The 22637-nt window shown below is 37.7% G+C and overlaps 1 long non-coding RNA gene across 1 annotated transcript; it reads right to left on the minus strand.

Moving 5' to 3' along the window:
* Positions 1-696: 696 nt before the first annotated feature.
* LOC127119181 (uncharacterized) lies at positions 697-2183 on the minus strand. Its single transcript, XR_007802701.1, has 5 exons — positions 1750-2183; positions 1574-1646; positions 1173-1422; positions 981-1070; positions 697-837 (listed from the first exon to the last, which is right to left on the minus strand). It is a non-coding gene; the product is annotated as an uncharacterized LOC127119181 (long non-coding RNA).
* Between the last annotated feature and the right edge of the window lie 20454 nt (positions 2184-22637).

The raw sequence follows: 22637 nt of genomic DNA on the forward strand, positions 1-22637 counted from the left end.
TTATGGTCTTATTTCATTGGTTTTGTTCATACACATTATCAGTCAGGTTATTTTCTTTTCAAAAGTCAAACATTCAAGTCATGACTAAACCAATTTTGAAAACCAACTTCAAACCATTTTGCTAATCCATTTCAATTTATTACATTTGATTCCATACAAGAAAATACAAAATTTGGCATTTTTGACCAACTGTTGACTTTGGTCAACAGTTGACTTTTTGGTCAACTTTGACCAAAGTCAACCCAAATTCATTCACCCACAATTGTCCATTGAATATCCATTTACAAAGAAATCATAAAGAAAACACATTTTGACCATTTGTTGACTTCGGTCAACAATTGACTTTTGCCTTTTGTCATTCCAAAATTCCTTCAAACTTGTGCAAATCACTTGGTGCATACCTTGTCCAACCATCCACACCAAGTCATAACCAAGAAACTTCAAAGGGTGTGCCTCCTTTGCCAGGTTCGCAAGGGACAAAGGCTAGAAAAAAAGTTCTGGAACAAGCACTGTTCCAGCTATTGCCAATGGGCCTACAACTGTATCATCTGGAATTACTAATGTGAATTCCGCCCCTTCATCTACTGTAAATGTAGATAGAATTAGTCCATCGGATGGTGGTAATGTTATTGTCGGTAAGGATTTTCCTTCTGATAGTTCACACAAAGGATGAAGAGAATCATAAATCAGCAAAAGGTGCTGCAAATCACACTATGTGAGTTGGAGAAATCTCCAAATTGTATGCTCTAAGAGATCAAAATCAAGATAGTAAAAACTCTCCTACAAGCCAAAAACCAAGTCATCAAACTCTAGCTTCAAGGAGCGTACTTCCAGCACCTGTTAAAGGAAAAGCAAAAAAACATCAACCACTGATTCTTGGGGTGGTGATGGTGATTCAAAGTCCGTGTTCAACAAGAATTCCGAAACTAATCGAAGACATAGCATTGCGATATCTCCGGAGAAAGAAGATGTAAGCTCACCTGCAAAGGTTGCAAAGACTAAAAGCAAAGTGCCAAGTACTCCTGCTAAGAAGCAGCTTTCTTTCCCAGCTTCTGGTACAAGAAGGCATTCTGTTCCAAGTAGAATAGGAATGAGTTCTAATAAGAATGGTGTGGCTGCTACTACTATTCCTGAAGGGAAAGTGAAAGTGAGAAATGGAGGGACCAGCATACATGCAGGTAACTCAAGACAATAGCTTGAAACTGTAGCGGAGCAGAACTGAAGCAATCAAAATGCTTCAGTTCCGCCTGTGGACGGAGATTATTCTGACAACCCACAACCACTCCCGGCTACTATACCTGAAATTTGTCATCATCCGTGGAGGTGGATGTCTCATCCAGTAATGCTCAAGAAGATAACGAGTCCAAAGCATCTCATGTAGCACATATAGATGATGCACGCCGTCAAAACCAACAGTTGTTCCTACAGTAATGCACACAAAAAAGGCAGGTTAAGTGCAAATGAAATAAAACACATTGTCATTGAATTCAGGCTGCAACAGTCAATCTACACCAGCATCAGGAAAATGGCAGTGTAAGGTTTTGGCGCTCAAGCGGAATACTTTGGTCTTTACCTATCGAAACAGAAGCGGAATGGTGAAGTAAAAGTTGAGGTTAGCCGCCAACTTGTGTTAACATAACAACACCCTGCAAAATAACAAAGCCATTCATTAAATTTCCCAAGAGTTTCAGACATCCAAATTTTCGAAACAGTAAGGAATTCAGAACTCAAGAAAATTGATTCATGAACCTTAATCCATCACTCCATTGTTCATGTTTGCTTGCTTCCATCATGAGTGCTTCATTTGCAAGTTATCCTTGGCCAACCATGTTTATGTTCATGCCATGCCTACACAAGAGCAGCATATTGGGTTGATTGATAGTGGTGGAGCGCGTCAAGACAAACATGAAGCTAGTTCAAATTCCACAAATTGCAATTCTCCAAAAGAAGCTTCTATTGACAATCAACAACCTACACAGGAGCAGCAGATTAGGCTGATTGATGGTGGTGGAGCGCCCCAAGGTGAACCAGGATTCGTGGGACGTTTGGTTCATCCAGAGAAAAACAGTTGGATGAAGAGAGGGATTCTCTGGTTGATACTGGGCACGAGGTCTCTAAAAACAAAGCAATGGAAGCATTAATTGCATCATCCTTAGATCCAGCCAAGATTGAAAGCATTTCTAAAAAAAACAAATACCTTTTAAAGAAAAAAAGTTCCTGTTATAAAGCGGAATCAGTCTATCGGTAATGTTAAGACCGTAACTTCAGGAAAGGCAAAAACAGGAGATATCCTGGATTCAGGGTCCAATGCTACAGACAAAAATCTGAGTGGTACATCATCATTTCAAGCTGCAATGGTGCAACTGTTTTAGCTATATTGGAGTCTTGGATTTAAAAGTAAGAGGCAATGGTGACTGCACATCAAAACCAAACATATCCGAATGAATTCTTGACTGCTGCTACAATATCTTGTCAACAAATTCCTACAAAGCCATGGTCCTGCCGCCAAGCATCAGCAGCCTGCAAAACCAACAAACACATTGAAAGTATTGATGTTAAGGTTTTCAAATCTGAAGGATCTTACTACAAGCTTTCAGCATTGTTGAAAATGACTTCAGACAGAACAAAGGTGGTTCAGTTCCAGCCACACACAAAGTTCATGAACACAACAAATAATTTGCAGTACAACCCAAGCTAAACATTGTGAAACCATGTGACAAGACTACAAACACCTACTGGTACCACATCTGTTGCTGCTATGGAATGGCTATGTACCAAGCCATGAGATATGTTGACTTACCATCCCGAAAACCTGTTGAACCATATTTGTTACCTTGCAACTCAAACCTACCAAGCATGAACGAGGATGCATCCAACCAAGCTCACCATTTTTTACTGCGGTAAAAAGGGACACATTAATCAGTCAATTTGCAAAACCTAAAGTGCAAAACCATTAACCAACAGTCAGAGGGCAAAGTCCAAAAACATCCCAAATTGATATGAGGTCATAGCAGAGGAGAAAGGATACCTTTTCTTGAATCTAACATGGATAGGGCAATCCAATTTCTGAGCCTCCAAAGTGCTTTGCAGAGTTACTTTTGAACACAAGGGCACCAATTTGTAACCCTAATTCACAGAATATAAAGAGGAGAGGCAAATCAGTAAAGAGAACAACAGAGAGCTGGAGGCGAAAATCTGAGAAGAAACCCTAAGAATCCCAAAATCAATTACCTGGAGGCCAGCTTCTTCGTGTCCTTCACCACCACCGCCGTGGCACTTTGTAAGTACTTCTCTTTCTTTCTTTTTTATCTTTCTCATGTGCTTGTTGTTGAAAATATTGTGAGAGTTGAGAGTGATTGAGAGGGGTTTGTTGAGAGCGAGAGAGGGATTCGTGTGAGAGATGGAAAGATGCGAGTGAGATGCTGAAGGTTTGAGCTCGTAAGGTGAGAGAGAGTGAGGGAGACGAGCTTCTGTTTCCATTTTCTTTTTTCTTTTTTAATTAATTCTTTTATTATTTAATTTATTTCGTTTTTAGCACAAAAATCAGAAAAATGTATATGTTTTTATTTTCTTTTATTATTATTATTTACTTTTTATTTATTTAGCTTAATCTGTTTTTAACAGAGATAAAAAAAAACCATGGAAATATTTATTTTGTTTTCATTTTAAATTTTTTATTCCAGTTCATATATTTAGGATAGTATCTCAACAGCAGATAGTGTTGAGTGGCCTAGTGGAGAGAGTTTAGTTGCATAATATTAGGCGGAGAGGGTTCGATACTCATGTGAGGTATTTTTTGCTTATTATTCGATTTTACCTTCCTTTAGCATTTTTTATCCTCTTAGTATTTTGTTAATATCTTCTTTTTATGTTTATTATACTCATGATTTCATTTGTTAATAATGCATAGTTGTTGTATTTTAGTTTAGTTCAAAACCATTTTTAAAACTATAAAAATCATACTTTTCTCGATTTAATATCGAGCCCTTTTTTTCACACCCTTGTAAGTCGATTGCTTTTTTAAGCATCGCCATCAACCTCACATAGCTTACTCTTGGGCTTCCTTACAATGAGACATGTCCCTTGCACTTACACTCATACATTGTTTAATGCTTCATTATTTCATTCTTCGATCATTTGATGCGATTATATACTTGTTTATATCTTAATTGTTTGATTAACTGTAGCCTACTTGTATGGTGTATGAGGCATGTATTATTATTGTTTGTCTGCCATGAACAACCCCCATTCATAACAAATGTACCCCTCTCCCATGAAATGTATAATATTTATTCTTTAATTCTTTATTCACCTGTTAATACAAGAATTAAAATGAACATTCGATAACCATTTCAAAACAAGATCAAAACCTCGACCCAACGTCGAGTAATCATTTTTCAAAACCTAACAGAACCAGCACGTATTCATCCAACCTTGTAAGTCGATTGCTTCTTGCATCGCCATCAACCTTGTAAGTCGATTGTTTCATGCATCGCCATCTACCTTTATCCCTAACACTTCTCCTTGCTCCATTCGCCGATTCTTGTTCCGATTAGGTAGCACCCATTAGATAGAACCCTTTGTATGATAACATAGGTAGAATTCCCATATTCTTTGCATGCTAACATTAGGTAGATATTCCCATTTGTAAATCCTAAACACTTAAGTACACATTGCATGACAACTCTAGGGCAGAGCTTCCCCATTTCTTTTTAGACCTTCTGTGCGTCTCCAATCTTGTGGCATGTCAGTCCGTCCTATTGCAAAAAGGTAACTGCCTAAGACTCGATTCAGCGAGCTGCGACACCTACTGCTAGGACGTGAACACATCGCCCACTCTCCTCTGACACAACTGGTGTCCTCCTTTGTAAGTCCATATTCAGATGGCAACCCCTATGAAGGGGAACTACATCGCCCTGATCCTTGTTCCAGACGAGGTATGTAGGCAGGAGGTCGTGCGAGACCTCTCCGGGAACTTTTCCCTTTTTTGTGTGTGTTTGTCTGACAGTTGCTAGGCTCGAGTTCCCGACCCCTTAGCGATTTGCTATTTGTTTGTGCTTGTTGTGTGCTTGGAAGCTGATGTAAGTCCATCGAGTGGCATTCGGGTTCCAGTGTAAGTTTGTTGGGTTCGGATGCTGATGTAAGTCCAGTGATTGGCAGTCGGGCTCCACGTTTGCCCTTTTGTGTGTGTTTTGGTTCGGATGCTGATGTAAGTCCAGTGATTGGCAGTCGGGCTCCATGTTTGCCACCTTTTTGTGTGTAGGTGTCTTGTTTTGTTTGGCGTGCGTGAGCCGAAGTACGACAACTCTGATTCTCATGTTCAGATGAGATACGTAGGCACAAGATGCGATGTCTTGCCGAGTTTGACTAACAACTAACAACTAATCCTTGTTTGCTTTCGCCCTCGTTGCGATCCTTTCTCTCGCCCTCATTGCGATCGAGACTTTCCCTTTCTCTTGCCCTAGTTGCAATCGAGACCCTTGTTCCCGTAGTTAGTTGAACTACGTTTTGCTCTAATTCTCATTCCAGATGAGATATGTAGGCATAAGACGCGATGTCTTAGCGAACACACTTATCTTTCACCCATAGGTAGCCGAGCTACGAAGACTCTGATTCTCATATTCAGATGAGATACGTATGCAGTGGATGCGACATCCGTGCGAGTCATTTTCTTTGACCCCTTCTTTTAGTAAATAGTACATTAGATAAACATACACCCTTTAGACAAGAAACAAACAAGAGTGGATCCCGTAGAGTACTACGGATGTGTAGGGGTGCTAATACCTTCCCTTCGCATAATCGACTCCCGAACCCAAGATTTGGTTGCGAGACCTTGTCTTTTCCTTTCCTTTCTCCAGGTTTACTTCGAGCGTTTCCTTTCCCTCCTTTGGGATAAATAACGCACGGTGGCGACTCTTCTGTCATTTCTTTCTTCGCCGGTTGTTTTTTCGCATACCGTATTTTTCGGGTTGCGACAGTATGTTTAATGAGAATAGTTCATAATACTATGTCTTCAACATACATTAACACCAAAAGTCTATTGCCCAACCTTAAATAGTTATGACTTCTACATAAGTCCAATTACGATTGCTTAACAAAGCGCTAAATTTATGACACAAAAGGCATAAGCATTCTAGTTGGTGAGTTTGTAAGTCTCCCCTCTTCCATGGTATTGTGTGGAAACTTGGCCTTCTTTCCTTCCTTTGGAAGATGTTTTGGTTCAAGGATCCATGCTTGTGGCAAGTGGGTTGAGTGTTCTCCAAAGAATGTCTTGAAATCAAAAAGCAAAACAAAACTAACTACTAACCTACTAACCATTAACTTTTAACTTCAAGTCTTTACTTTAATGCAATTTACTTCTAGCACTTTATATCATTTGCCATTATACATATCATTCTAATTGTCTATGTTAATGTAATTTTCACTTTGTCTATTTGGACCATATTGTATGATAATATTTTGTTTGTGTATACCTTGTTTGCTTGTGTGGTCTTTGACCATTAATGTACATATTAACAACAAAAACCCTAAAAGACTTTTGAGTGGACTGTTGGTTTGATCTTTCCCAATTGGACTTAGATATTAGGCAACATTCCTTTGCTAATGGACTTGGCCAATGCCAATTTGTTGAAGAACCAAGTGCTTTCAATTTGAAACTTCATCTGATACATCATTCAAAATCTCTCCAGTTCATCTGCAACATTGATCATTATTAAGTTGTTATGTTGAACCTGTAACTTGTGGAATTCATCTGCTACATAGGTTATCTTGAAGAAGATCATAAAGTGGATAAGCTTGGATGAGGCCATCTTTATTTGATGCCTTTGCTCTTCAAGATTGATATAATTGTGCATTTGTGTGTTTCTTGATTTTAAAAAAGTCCAAGGGAATTCTGGGTTTCTATTGACATACTTGTCTATTGGATTGCTCCCATTTGGTCAGATCTTTTCAACTTTAAACTTTTAAATTTTTGTGCATAGGGTAGTCTCTCAATCTTCTCCCCGTTTCTTTAATTTCAAAATCTCTCCCTCCATTTTCAAAACCTTCTTTGTGTGAACTACTTTTGTTCTAAACTCAGACCACTTTTGCAAAAGGTAGAAACTTTGGCCTTATGCCATTGCATTTTTCAAACTTATTTTCTTTAATCAAACTTGTAGATGAACTTAACTATACTTGACTTAAACTTCCAAAAAGCCAAAAAGAACTAACTCATTCAAATCACTTTTTAGGCCCTTGTGCCTTTCAAACTTAAATTTTGTTAAAATCAACCCACTCATTTTGAACTTTATAGCACGAACTACGAGGTTTTGATCCCTCATTTATATGTTGGTATGTAGGCACAAGACCGAAGGTCTTGTCAAACACAAAAATATAATTAAGGAATTCTTTTCTCATCCCCCCATTCTATTTGTTTGTAAAACATCATTTTGTACAAAATACATATGCACACAAAAAGGGCTCCCTAGGAGTACCTAGGACACTTTGGGTGCTAACACCTTCCCTCTGTGTAACCAACTCCCTTACCTATGATATCTAACTTTTATTAGTCTTTATTTGAAAACTTCTTACTTATTGGGTTTTGTCGTACTTTTTCCCTTTTCCCTTGGAAACAATAAGAGCGCGGTGGCGACTCTTGTTATTTGATGTCTAGCTTGTCAATAGCTTGACGATCATGAATTTCCCGTTACATTCCTTCTCTATTATGAGTTGGTCTATAATTCCTTTCCAAACGCTGGAAGTAGGAAGATGAGTAGATGATGAGCAATTAGAGGAAATTAAATCCTCTTGGTCCCTTGATCTCTTCACAACACGTTGCTTAAGAAATTTTATCAAGTCATCCTTCTTCTTTAGCTGCTTCTGCAATTCTACTTTATCAAGGTGTCAGGTACAAAAAATTTCTTCTCAATCATCCCTCTCTTGCTTCATCATATCCAAATCCTCTTGCAACTCCTTTATGCCTTTAATAGTGGGTGATTTGACCATTACTAAGGGCATAGGTCTTTCATAAGCGTATGGCATCTTGAATTCATTTGCTCTCTTCTTCACCCAACTAGTGTAAGGCTCCAATGTTGTACAATTCTTCAATCCAACCTCACTTTTTCCTTTCCTATGAACATTGTGTCAAGCACGTACCATCCTAGCTTTCAACCCTTGAGTATCTTTTCCTTCTTAGAAAAATAAACCTTCTAACAATATGTTATTAGGTTTGTTCGTCATAGTAAACCGAAGTTGACATCTTGCCAAAGTCGGATGGTAGTTGATTCCTCCTTGTGTACCAAGAAGAGGCACATTAGAGAACTCCTCATAACTATCAATAAAATGGAAAATCCATAAAGTTCTTCAAAACACTAAATAAATGGCCAAGATAGTTATGGAAGGTTGGAAATGAAATAAGAAGTATATAATAATTTTTTCAGAATTTAAAATACAGAAAAGTATTTTAAAACCAATTTAAAGCAAAGGAGAAAAGAGAAAATTCATGAAAATAGAAAATCAGTGAAAAAAATATATGGAAAAATAAAAAACAAATGAAGAAAAATAAAAGAGAATTTTTAGAAATTATTTTGGGATTTTTTAGATAAAAAATGAAATTTACTATGAATTTTTAAAGAAAAAGAAATTACAAAAAATAAAATAAAAATAATAAAAATCAGAAAAAAAAAACACTGAGCGTTGGATCGCGCCTCATTAGTTGACGTGGCAGATCCAACACTCCAAATGTTAGAGAACACGATGGAACGCGCTGCAAGCCAAACACATGATTCAGTTTAAATTCAACCAATCAAAATATTTCATTCTGCAAACATGTTTGATCAAACTCAGACAACCTAAGAAAGCTTCGACCGTCTTCTCTAGTGAGCTCTCACCGGAGTTTCATCGTTTGGTAAATTCAAGACACGAGACCACCACCATTGTGATCCTCCTCTCATCATGAATTCAACCTTATGCTTCAAATTCATTTATGTGAACTAAGCAAAGGGAGTTTCAGATAATTTTCAGAAACAAGCAAGCCACGAAAAATAAAATTAAACGATGAATACGATCAATCAATACCAGATAAGTTAGGGGAAATCATCAGAGAGTGAAAAACTAAATTGTGGTAACTTGTTTGATTTCAAATGATGCTCAGAACTACCTTGTCTAGATGGTGATCAGAAGTTTATGAAGCTCGATCTGGTTAGAGCACTTCATGAGGTCTAAAAGCTTAGGAATTGTTGCAAAAGTTTCAGAGGATGCCGAAGGTGATAATGGAATCAAGAAATTGGATTGAAATAAGCTGAAACTCAAAACACGATAGTTGAATTTTATGGAAAACTTTCATGTTGTAATAGGGATTTCTTGGCTCTCCAAAGCTTGGAAATGAATGCAATAGCTTGCTCTTTTTATAGGGAATGAGTTTGGAATCAAATACGTGTGAAATAATGCAGAATTCGTGCAAAATGAATTTGATCCGAGTGTGTGAAAAGTGTGACTTGAAACTCATCAAAACTCATCTAAATGATGCATTTCAAAGGTTAATTAACTTATGGAGACTTGGCTAAACATGTTTAGGTCCAAAACATATGCTAATCTAGCTTGGAATTGAGATTAGTGAAGTTCCAAACTCGGGCAATGGCAATTTCTTCAATTACAAGTCACCATGTTCAATCCAATGGGGCACCATACTCGGGAAGCTTTTTAATCTCATTATTTTTGCAATGTGTTAACATCATGGAAAAGATTACAATGTGCCAAGAAAGGTTTCATTTGGATGCTTGAGCAGAAAGTTATGTCATGTCAAAGTTGGCATGAAAAACTAATCATGTAACTTAGAAAAATTCGAGTGTTTCATGGCTGAAAATGACAAGTAATGTCTCAATGAATTCTATGGCCTTCCAATCATATTCTGACCTTGGTCCTTGAATAAAGATTATAGAGGGCATCATATATGACACTATGCAAAAAGAATCATCCTTATATGTTGAAAATTGGAGAAGTTATGAATCTTGAAAGTTGGGCAAAAGTCACTTGAAAATAGGTCAAATTTCACTAAGTCCACAAATGACATATAATGTCACCAAACGTTTGATGATCCTCCAAGATTAATTGGCTCTTGTCATGTAAAGAGAAATTGTAGAGGAGGTTGAGAAGAGTCATATGCAAAAAGAATCATTCAAATTTTTTGAGAATTGAAGGAGTTGTGATCCTTGAAACTTTGATTTCAAAATGTTGACTTTTTGGTCAAACCTCTTGGAACAAGCTTGGGTACTTGGACTTTCCTTGCATTTTAAATCACATGGGTGATCATATGAACTCAAAGTAAGGTGTTCTGGATTTAATCTTGATTAAGTTTCTCAAAGCTTGAAGTTACTTGTTGAAGAAGGCATGGAAATAAACACATGAACCTTTGAATTTTCTTGAGAAGTAAGCCACAAAACTTTGAGATGTCCCTGGTTAAAAAAGCCCTTACCTTGCGCAATAAACTTAAGTGAAACAAGACATATTTTTTAATATTTTGATTAGTAGTCACAAAGGTAAAACAAAACAACAAAGAGGTGCTTGGTGATCCCTACAAGAAGCAAACCGAAAGATGGATAAAGGGAAAGACGAAGATGTGACATTGTTTGTGTGCAATGATGCAAATGATATGTGGGATCTTAGGGTTAAAAATTAGGGTATGACATCATGAGCTAACTAGATAAAAACTAGTTTGCAATAAAGGAAGAGATGACTCATGTGAGAGCCCAGTTGGGCCAACTCATGAAAGTCATTCAAAACATGGCCTAAAGGAAAGAAGAGAACCGTCAGGCCAACAAGAGGGTTGCTGCTGATGTGCTAATTGTGAATCCTGCTGCGGGAAAAGGTGTCCTTATTGTTGTTCAGGCTCCACTTTAAGAGGTACCCTTCAATTTGAATGTTGCTAACACTTTCCATATCCCTGCTCAGGGAGGATCCTAAGCTGACGTGGATGATTACCATGATGCTTTCTTCATGCCTAAGGTTGAGTCAATGTATGAGGCTTATGGGCCTTCTCCTGATGACATTGATAAGAAGTTTCGTATGATGGATGAAATTTTCAAAGCAATTGAAGGTCCTAGTACCTTTGGGTTGGACACTACTGACATATGTCTAGTCCCTAGAGTGAAGATCCCAGCTAAGTTCAAGGTCCCTGCGTTCGAGAAGTACAAGGGGATTACTTGTCCTAAAACTCACATCAGATCCTTCTACAGGAAGATGGAAGCTTACTCCGATGATCAGAAGTTACTGATGCACTTCTTTCAGGACAGTATTAGCGGAGCGTCTCTTGAATGGTACATGCAACTAGAGTATGCACATGTACGTACCTTGAGAGAGTTGGTTGAGCCTTTCTTGAAACACTATCAGTATGATACTGGCATGGCTCCTAACAGAACGTAACTCCAAAGCTTTACCCAAAAATCTAAAGAGTCCTTTAAGGAGTATGCATAACGCTGGAGGGACTTAGCTTCCAGGGTCCAACCTTCACTCCTTGAGAAGGAACTTACTGATACGTTCATGGGCACACTGCAAATATCATATCTAGACATGATGATGTGGAGTGCTTCTGTTGGTTTCTTTGATCTGATATTTGCTGGAGAACGGATAGTGAACGGTCTAAAAATTGGGAAGATCTAAGGCCCTGATGTTGCCTCAAACGGGGCTAAGAAGCCTTACAGTGGTTTCCCTAAAAAGAAAGAAGGGGAGGCTAACGCTGCTTCCACATCAAAGGGGAAAGGTAAAGCTTACCAGACCCCATACTATCAAAATTTTGAGGTAACCCCCAATAATTACCAATAACAAACGTATGACATCCCTGCCGCTCAACAGCCAGTTCAAGATCAAGCGCATGTTCAATACCAATAGTCGCACGTTCCTCGACATAATAATTATCAAAAATATCAACAGGGCCAACAACGCCCAAGAAGACAGGAAAGAAAGCTTGATCCTCTTATAATGACTTGTAGCCAGTTGTTGAACCACTTGCTGAATGGTTCTTTAATCAAACTGAGGGAAGTCAGGCCTCCCCCAACGCCACCTCCACCCGATTATGATGTCTATACACGTTGCGAGTTCCACGCTGGGAAACCTAGTCACTCAATTGATAATTATAAGGCCTTCAGGTTCAAAGTTCAAGACCTTCTTGACTCTAAGGCTATATCATTTGCACATATAGGTCCTAACATTAACAATAACCCGATTTTGCCCCAAGTCAATCATCCTGTCAATATGATCAAAGAGCCTGCTGAGCTCAACCTTATCTCAAAGGTTGACATGTTGAAAACTCCTCTTCTTGTGGTGAAGGAACAATTTTTGATGAAGAACGTGTTCCTCAATTGCACTTATGATTGTGCACACTGCCTAATAATCCACAAGGTTATAGAGAGCTAAAGAAAGGTATCCAACTACTGATAGACCAAGGAACCTTCCTGGTAGAACAGATCTCAACTACAAAGGACGTGTCTACCTTAGAGATACCTTACTATCCATTACAAATACATGTTACAAATGCTCCCATAACTCCGTTGGCAATCACAGTACCAACCCCATTTTTGTACGAAAGTACTAAAGTTATCCTTGGAATTACAGTTCCACAACTTATCTTTATCGACAAAGACTGGAAGAAAATCCTGCTGAAGTTCAAGGGCCTGCTATAATTCAAAAGCCTGCTGAGATTCCAAGGCTTGTGGAAATTCAAAAGCTTGTTGAAGTTCAAAAGCATGTTGAATTTCATAAGCATGTTGAAGTTCAAGAGCCTACTGTGAACATCACGAGAATTGATGGTATGACTATAAGCGGCCGTATCTTTGCATTAACACCCCCCTGAGAAAGAAGAACTTGGATCTGTGTCCAAGAATATGGGAAAACAATTTGCCAACACGGAGAAAGGGAAAGACTTTCCTTAAGGAAAAACCGCTTCAAATGATTTTGAGGAGCTCCTCCATATAATCAAACAGAGTGACTACAAGGTGGTTGACTAGCTCAACCAAACATCTTCCAATATATCTATCTTATCACTGTTGTTATGCTCTGAAGCCCACATAAACGCCTTGGTCAAGTTTCTTAGTGCGGCCCGTGTACCCCAGGAAATTACTGTCAACCAATTTGATGGGGTCATAGCCAACATCACAACAAGTGGACATTTGGGATTCTGTGACGACGAACAACCTCCCAAAGGCAAAGCTTATAACAAAGTTGTCCGTATCTCTATCGAATGTGATGATACTATACTATCCAAAGTACCGGGTCTTCCTTGAATGTGCACTTGAAGAATTCCCTCACTAAGCTGACAATAGAGGGATTGTTAATGAAACCCAACACATTGATAGTCAAAGCTTTCGACGGTTCCCGAAGATATGTCGTTGGAGAAGTAGACCTTCCTATTAGGATAGGACCGTATACTTTCTTCGTGACATTATATGTTATGGATATTCATCCTACGTATAGTTGTCTTTTGGGTCGTCCATGGATCCATGCTACATGAGCAGTAACATCTACTCTCCACCAAAAACTGAAATTTATCGTCAATGGCAAGCTGATAACCATTGATGGAGAGGAAGACATTATGGTCAGTCAACTATCATCTTTCTAATACATCGAATTGGGTGGATAAATTCATGAAACAACATTTCAGGGATTTGAGATTGCCAACATGTTAATGACTCCCCATAGTGGAAAAGTATCTGGAAAGTCTAAGTTCTTGATATCCTCTCTGAAGGATGCTCAAACGGTAATAAAGGCAGGTCACCCTAAAGGATAGGGTCGAGTATTGGAATTACCAACCAATAAAGATAGACCAGGTCTTGGATACCGGTCACAAAATGTGACTCAACAGAATGTACCATCAGCAGGAGATAAGCAGGTTCTTCTTCTTCCAGAATTGTTCGTCAGCGCCGGATATCTCTTTCGAGGATAAATTTCTATGATGAATGACGATATCAGCACTCCTGAAGTTGTTCGCTTAGTATATCAGAAGGTATTGGGTCAGGTGCTTAGAAATTGGACAGTCGTGGACTTACCTGAAGTCAGTTTTTGTCAAACGTAATTTTCCTGTTTTTAATTTTAGATCCTTATGCCCTTGCCCAAGGCATAACGGAGCTTGTAGGGCCCCTGTTGTTTTCAAGTCTTATTTAATATGAATATAAAGAATGTTTCGCATTCAATTGTGCTCCATGTTTTTTTGTCTGTTTTTAAAAAATGGCAATGTTTCATATTTTTGTTTTTCCCTTGTCCAATCATTCTAAAATAAATCATGAATCATCATTCATGCAGATCCAACTCGGATTCCATTGACAACGCTACTGCTATGGCCAATTATGACTTCGAAAATCCAATCTACCAAGATGAGGAAGATTGTGACGAAGATTGTGAGCTCCCATAGGAGTTAGCCAGATTGTTACAACAGGAAACAAAAGTAATTCAATCGTAACAAGAATCATTGGAGATTGTCAACCTTGGGTCTGAGGACTGCAAAAAAGAGATCAGAATAGGCACCTCCCTAGAAGTTGGTGTCAAGAATGGGTTGATAGAGCTACTGCGTGAATAGGTCGATGTGTTCGCTTGGTCGTACCAAGACATGCCTGGTTTGGACACATGCATTGTGATACATTATCTACCACTTAAGGGAGACTGCCCTCCGGTAAAGCAGAAGATGAGAAGAACTCAACCTAATATGGCTATCAAAATCAAGGAAGAGATTTACAAGCAGCTTGATGCAGGCTCTCAAGAAGTATCCAATTACCCCCAATGGGTTGCCAACATCGTACCCGTGCCTAAGAAAGATGGCAAGGTGTGCATATGCATAAACTACATAAATTTAAATAGGGAGAGCCCGAGAGAGGATTTTCCACTACCTCACATTGATGTGTGAGTGGATAATACAACCCAATTCTCTATATTCTCCTTCATGGATTGTTTTTCTGGATATAACCAGATCAAAATGGATCCAGAAGACATGGATAAGACAACGTTTATTTCCATGGGGAACCTTCTTCTATAAGGTCATGTCGTTCGGTATGAAGAACGCTGGGGAAAAATATCAAAGAGTTATGGCCACTCTCTTTCATGACATGATTTATAAAGAGATTGAGGTATACGTTGACGATATGATTGCCAAGTCCCAAACTGAAGATGAGCACCTCATTCATTTACAAAAGCTATTTGTAAGATTGAGGAAATTAAAATTAAGAGTTAATCCCAATAAGTGCACATTTGGGGTAAGATCTGGCAATTTTCTAGGTTTTACTGTGAGCCAACGTGGCATCGAGGTCGATCCAGATAAAGTCAAGGCCATACAAAGTATGCCAACACCGAAAATTAAAAAGGAGGTTCGTGGTTTTCTAGGACGATTTAACTATATAGCTAGGTTCATATCTCACCTAACATCCACATGCAAACCTATCTTTAAGATCTTTCGAAAGGATCAAGCCATTGAGTGGAATGATAACTATCAAAGAGCCTTTGAGAGGATAAAACAGTATCTTCAAGAAAAATTCATCTTGATGCCTCCGGTGCTAGGGAGACCTCTTATCATGTACTTAACAGTCCTGGAACACTCCATGGGTTGTATACTTGGTCAGTATGACGAATCAGGTAGGAAAGAGCATGCCATCTACTACCTAAGCAATGAGTTTACCGAGTCTGAATCAAGGTACTCATTGCTAGAGAAGACTTGTTGTGCCCTTTCCTGGGCTCCAAACGACTGAGGCAGTACATGTTGACTCATACTACGCTATTGATCTCCAAAATGGATTTGATCAAGTACATCTTCAAGAAACCTCCTCTAATCGGAAGAGTTTCCCGTTGGCAGATGGTTTTGACTGAATATGACATTCAGTACGTCACGCAGAAAGCCATCAAGGGCAGTGTGCTATCTGACTATTTGGCACATCAACCAGTGGAAGATTACCAATCTATGAGGTTTGATTTTCCCGATGAATACATCTTGTTCATAAGAGAGTGCAATATTCTCGGCCCTATGGAAGGACCCAAATCATGATCATGATGGACACTCGTGTTTGACGATGCTTTTAATGCCCAAGGTTACAGAATAAGCACAATTATCACTTCACCAACAGGATTTCATCTTCCGTTTACTGCGAGATTATGTTTTGACTGCATTAACAATATGGAAGAATATGAAGCATGCATCTTTGGTATAGAATCAGTAATCGATTTAAAGATGAAAATCCTTGAGGTATACAGAGACTTAACTCTCATCGTTAGTCGAGTACGAGGAGACTGGGAAACCCATGATCAGAAGATGACTCCTTACAGGGAACACGTCATGAAATTGATTCTCTACTTTGATGAAATCACTTTTCATCATATTCCAAAGGAGGAAAATTAATTTGCATACGCTCTTGCTGCTTTAGCGTCCATGTTCAATCTCAAATGGAAGAACCAAGCTCCTTCTATCAATATTCAGCACCTGGATGAGCCTGCATATTGTTTGGCAACTGAGGAAGAGTCGGATGACAAACCCTGGTTCCATGATATCAAGACGTATCTTGAAAGATAGATTCACCTTGAAAATGAATTTATCACAAACAATAAGGCTCTGAGAAAGCTCTCATCCAAGTTCTTCTTAATTGGAGAGGTGCTTTAAAAGCAGAGTTACGATTTGGTCCTGCTCAGATGCATGGATAGACATAAAGCAGACCGGATAATAACAGATGTGCATGAAAGTTCCTTTGGAAGTTGATTGTTTCCGTCATGTGTAGACGTGCTACAAGTGCCAAATCTACGTAAACATAATACATGTGCCTCCAGTGCCTTTGAACTTCATCTCATATCCTGGGCCCTTTGTTATATGGGGAATTGACGTGATCTAACGTATCGAGCCAATGGCTTCGAATGGGAATCAGTTCATCCTTGTAGCTATCGATTACTTTACCAAATGGGTAGAAGTTGCATCGTACGCAATTGTCACCAAACAAGTGGTGGCTCTCTTTCTGAAAAGAGACATTATATGCCATTATGTGATTCCCAACCAAATTATTGCCGACAATGGTTCGAATCTTAATAACAAGATAATGAAGGAGTTGTGTAAAAGTTTCAAGATTGAACATCACAACTCATCACCATATCGTTCGAAGATGAATGGTGCAGTGGAAGCATCCAACAAGAATATAAAAAAAATTGTTCAGAAAATGGTGAATACATACAAGAATTGGCACGAGATGTTACCCTTTGCTTTTCACGGCTATCGTACTTCGGTACGAACCTCGACTACGGCAACCCCCTTCTCTCTGGTGTATGGTATGGAAGCAATGCCCCATATCAAAGTAGAGATCCCCTCTTTGAGGATTTTGACAGATGTCAAACTAGATAAAGCTGAATGGATTCAAGCGAGGGTCGATCAGCTGAACCTTATCAAAGAAAAGTGCATGACAACTCTATTCCATAACAAACTTTATCAGAAGTGGTTGAAAAGGGCCTTTGACAAGAAAGTTCGCCCTCAAAATCTCCAAGTCAGTGACCTAATACTAAAGAAGATTTTTTCGATCCACACAGATCCTCGGGGCAAGTGGAACCCCAATTATGAAGGCCCATATATTGTGAGAAAGGTTTTCTCAAGAGGATCCTTGATCCTCTCAACTATGGATGACGATGATCTTGCATCACCGGCAAATGCAAACACAGTCAGAAAATATTTCGCCTAAATTTAACTCGCTAAGTTGACACCCTGAGGGGAAACTTAAGCAAAAATGGGTATTCCGGTGGGCCATGTAAGACCCCAATTTTGATCCTAAGATCCCTCATCTCATGACATTGCATTGGCATTGGGATCACACCTTGGTATTCTCCTCACCTATCATTCATAGGATTTGCACTGGGAGAGATCACCAAGCATTTTTTTATTGTATGATACTTTATTTTCTTTGTTTACTACCAAAAATACCAAAAATATGTCTACTGTAGCTTTGTTTCTTTTGTAGAAAGTGTGTGTATCCACTTGTGCCTCATCAAGCTCACAACTAGGGTTTGAGACCCTCAATACAAAGAATCAAGCAAGAAATGGTCCACATTGGTTCTAAGCATCATATATGGATCCATATATTCTCTATTTATCATTTTGATCAAGAATTCATCAAGATTTTGAAGCTTGTTTATCAAGGAAGCCTTAATCCATCTAGGTATCTTGTGTGCCTTCCTTAATAAGTTTCTTCAAAATTTGGTCAAATATATCAAGGGATACTCCATTATACTTCATATTAAGCATATATGATCCTCCATGATCCCCAAAGAGCAAAATATCTTCAAGTTTTGCAAGTTAGTTCAAGGAGGTTGACTAGAAAAATCGACTAATCAAATCTAGGGTACCCTAGACCCTATCTCCTGCACTTTTGGTCATATGGAAATGATTTCAAGATAAAAGTTACTCTTTATGACATACCAAAAGACTTTCATGTTGGCATAAATATTTAATTAAGCATGGAAAGTCATTGTTTATGGTGAAAGATTATATGTCATTTTGTCTGTGCCCTAGATAGAAAGTCAAATTACAAGAACCATAGCTTGCTCAATTTTTATTATATGAAGATGATCAAACTTTCATGATCAATTTCAAGATGTCTTATTCAACTTTGAATCTTTGAGAAAGGTAAAATTCCACTTGCAAGGGCATGTTCCATGAGGAAACATTATAGGTCCATTTTGGTCCTCATCATTGAATAAGCAATTTTCCTCAACTTCTAAAATCCATAACTCTATAATGAAATCTCCAAATGGTGTCAAATTTGTGACCAAATTGAATACAATTGAAATATCTACAACTCTGAAGAATTAACCAAAGTCATTTGAAGCTCATAGCAAAAGTAATTCAAGGTGGAAAAATGGGTCATTTGACTTTTAACATAGAAAATTTTCAAGTATGTTTGATTCCTCCAACTTCAAGGTCAAAATTCATCATGTTCCAAGCTTCAAATGGAAAAAGTCCCAACATCAAAGTTGTTCCTCATTATGCTAGGTTTCCAAAAAGCTCAAGATCATTCCAGTTGGATAAGAACTTAGGGGGTTGCACATATCTTTTTTTTATGGCCCAATCTGGGAACTTTTGAACACAAATGTTACACACCTTTGCATGGATTCATGTTATGATCTCAACATCATTTGCGCACGAATTTGGACTGATTGCAATGATCATTTGGGCCTAAACACATGCTCGTGCATCCATGCACATCAATTACAATTTTTGGATTCAAATATCAAATGGTGTAGAAATGTATTGCATTGCCTATAAGTTGAACTCCATAGCCTCAAAATTAAGGAGAACCCTTCCCCAAGTTGTGTCAAGCAATACCATAACCACCATTAAAATAATAACTTGAGGATTTCATTGAAATCAAGCTTCTAGTTCAACTTCTGTTTCTGAACTAGAACTCCAAGGATTCACATCCATTTTCCATATCGAGCCTCATCACTGCAACCCGAAGGTGAATTTTCCATATTTTCAACTCTTCGATTCTCTCTTATTTCTTAAGTTTTTTTCTTGATTTATGGTTGGCTAAAGTCCTACCAATGTAGGCATTGAGATTGAGTTACTTTGAGGTTGAATCGAAGCAACTCAGTTTGCATACCTCAATTTTCAACTCCATATTTCTCATTATAGAGTGAGAGTTGAAAACTTTGGAGTTCATATTTGGAATCCTCATGATTATATCTTCAAAATAGTGTATGATCCATTTATTTTGGTGACACTTTGATCCTGACCAGTTCGGTGACCTGGCCGGAGAAGATGATCGGAGCTAGGGCTCTGGTGATGCGCTGGCGCATTCCACGCCATCTGATGTGTTTTCCAAGTTCTAATCTCATCCCTTGATTGTGATTACCAAGTGTACACGCGCTTTGACTCAGGTACATGGTGGATGTGATGGGCTTGGCCATCATATTTGCCACCTCAATTAATGAGGGAGATCTGATGACCCTTGTTTTTTCTAATTAATTTATTTTCCAATTTAATATTTCAAATAGCATTTTCAATTTTAATCCAAAAATTATGGGACTTTCACAAAAATTTCATAAATAATTTCCTCTTCCATTTTATGAATTAAAATTAATTTTTAGATTGAGTTTGATATTTTTAGTGAATTGTGATTTTTGACTTGTTTTTAATTGATTTTAAATACTTCCGACTTTTCAAAAATGCCAAAAAAATTATTAAATGGTCATTTGACCTTGTTTGACCTATGATAAATCCCTTGGCCATTTCTTTGGTGATTTGAAGGGATTTGAGGTTTTCCCCTTTTAAAATGTATTTTTCTTCATTTAAAAATTGGATTTAAATTGTTTAATTGCTTTAATATTTTGTTGAGCTTTTGTTTTGACTTTGTGTTGACTCAATTTCTATCTGGCCTTGATCTTGGTTGAATTGGACATTAATTTGATCAATATCATTGGATTTAGGGGGTTGATGAAGTTTGAACTTCATCCCTTAAAATGAATGGATGGTATTGATCAAATGAAGTTCATATCTTGATCAATTGGGAATCCTTTTCACTTCATCTCTTCATCATTCATCTCTCTTCTTCCCCAATCCCTCATTGGATAATGATTTCTCAATAGATTAAATGCTAGTGTATTCATCAATGACCTTGTGTCAGATGAATCAACATGAGCTTGATTGAGATAGGTTCATCCCTTCTTATTTTTGTGTGTGGTATGCTTTAGGAGCTTGATCTATACCTAGTCTCTAGCATGCATTAACACCAATATTATTATTGCCCCGCCTCAGATAGTTGTGACTTCTATATAAGTTCAATTACGATTGCTTAACATAACCCTAAATTTGTCCCAAAAGCTAGTGGGATTGTAAGTCTCCCATTCCTCATTGTATTGTGTGAAGATTGTGCCTCTTTTCCATTTGTGAAAGCTAGTGGCATACTTGTTGATTTATACAAGTTTGAGCCCTTCTCATGAATGATGTCTAGGTTTATATCTTCATGCTTGTGAGTGGATGGTTGAGTGTTCTCCAAAAAATGACTTAAACACTTTTCTTCTTTCACTAACATTCACTAACATCTTTTGTATTGACTTTATTTTAGTGTCATTTACTTTAATGCAATTTAAATTCTTGCACTTTATCATTCATTGTCATTTACATTCATGCAAGTTGTTTATGTTTCAGTCATTTTCACTTTGCTCACTTGAGCCATATTTTGTGTCTGTATTATATTTGTGCTTGTGATTTTGTTTTGTTTGTGGTCTTATGACCTTAAAACACTTAATAAAAACAAAAACCTAAAAAAATACATTGTTGGACTGTTGGACCTCTAATTGAGACTTGATCTGAACTTTTGGACTTAGAGTAGCAAACATACCTATGCTTTGGAGGAACTTGGACAATGCCATTAATTTGAGACTGAGATATCTTGGCCAATGTCATTCATCTGATACAAGCCTTGAGAGACTCCTTCGGTTTATCTAATACTCTTTGTCTCTATGCTTAAGACGTTATTTTGATCTTACTATGATTATCTGATGCTTTCTCTTTGGGTATGTTTCAACAAATATTTCATCTAATACATGTAAAGGACATTGAAGATTGCTTGCTTTAGAGTGCTTGCTTGGATGTTTGGTTATCTTTATTTGATGTCATTAGTATTTCATTAATTGCTTGGATGATTATGCTTTGTTGCTTGCTTGACCAATCCAAAGGAAATGGGTTCCTATTTAATACTATTGTCTTGTAGATGCTTCCCATTGGTTAAATCTTTTCAACTCTAAACTTTTAAATCTTGTCTAAGCTAGTCCCTTCATCTCCTCTTATTTCTTTAATTTCAAAATCTCTCCCTCATTTTCAAAACTTATTTGCTTGTGTTTTCAACTTAGACTTGTTTTAATGAGTAGAAACCTTGGCCTTATGCCATTGTTTTTCAGAATATTTTCTTAATCAAATTTGTAAATGAACTTAATCATATTGACCTTATTTTCAAAAATAAAAAAGAACTAACAACCTCATATAATCCTTTTGGCCATTTTGTGCCTTTTTCTTTTAAACTTTTCAAAAGAGAGCGTTTAGATTTGAGTTATCTTTGGTTGAGATATAATTATCTCATTCCATGATATATTGATTGTAATTCTTTCCATTTATTAGGGGTTAGTGGCATACTTGTTGATTGAATCCAAGTTGGAGCCCTCCCTCTTAAATGTTATAAAGCCCTCATTATCAGTGGACGTTTGGTTGGGTATTCTCCCTTTTATAACAAAATATCTTTAAGATTTTGTTAAAATCAATCCACCCATCTTTGAAATTTTTACCATGAACTACGAGATTTTGATCCCTCATTTTTATGTTGGTAACAGGCATAAGACCGAAGGTCATGTCAAACACAAAATTGTAAATAATGAATTCTTTTCTAATCCCCTCATTCTATTTTTTAGCAAACATATTTTTCAACTAAAACACTTGCACGCAAAAAGGGCTCCCTAGGAGTACCTAGGACACTTTGGGTATTAATACCTTCCCTCTGTGTAACCAACCCCCTTACCTGTAATCTCTAACATTTTATTAGTTTTGATTTGAAAACTTCTTATATTTGGGTTTTGTTCATACTTTTTCCTTTTCCTTTAGAAATAATAGAAGCGCGGTGGCGAATCTGGTTTTATTGGTGTTGAGCTAACCAATAGCTCAGTGGTCA

The sequence above is a fragment of the Lathyrus oleraceus genome, chromosome 2 (assembly GCF_024323335.1).
Source record: "Lathyrus oleraceus cultivar Zhongwan6 chromosome 2, CAAS_Psat_ZW6_1.0, whole genome shotgun sequence".
NCBI classification, from domain to species: domain Eukaryota; kingdom Viridiplantae; phylum Streptophyta; class Magnoliopsida; order Fabales; family Fabaceae; genus Lathyrus; species Lathyrus oleraceus.